This window comes from Triticum dicoccoides, chromosome 2A (assembly GCF_002162155.2).
Source record: "Triticum dicoccoides isolate Atlit2015 ecotype Zavitan chromosome 2A, WEW_v2.0, whole genome shotgun sequence".
Taxonomy (NCBI): domain Eukaryota; kingdom Viridiplantae; phylum Streptophyta; class Magnoliopsida; order Poales; family Poaceae; genus Triticum; species Triticum dicoccoides.
This window is the reverse complement of record NC_041382.1, coordinates 310,494,357-310,494,790: the sequence shown is the minus strand read 5'-3', so window position 1 is coordinate 310,494,790 and position 434 is coordinate 310,494,357.

Below are 434 nucleotides of genomic sequence, written 5' to 3'. Positions count from 1 at the left end.
GGATGCATTGTTGTATCCAGTTTGGTTGCAACGTATGGCAATCTTCAGGCTCAAACAATAAAAAGTTCAGAACCGTAAGGAGTGGAGGCAGATGATGGACGGTCATTTTGCTAAAAAAGAAGGCCACGGACGGAACCTTTTGAAGATAGCAAAGCAACAAAACCTACTCCATAGCCTTGCCAAAACTGTTGCATGTGAGAGCCCCGATGTTGGAAAGTGGCTGCAAACGAACTCTGAATACACCTGACACTACAGGCCCTAAGTTGCTGTTTTTGTCCAAGCGCCACTAAAGTAGAGGCACATGGCTTCCTCTTTGGACAGTGAGATCACCAATAATTCCAGAAATTGAAACCTTATCCACGACAAAGTTTGAATCTCCAGGCAATTGAAAGGTTCTGATAGCAATGTCTGTAGCTAGTGTTGATAGGAAAGCC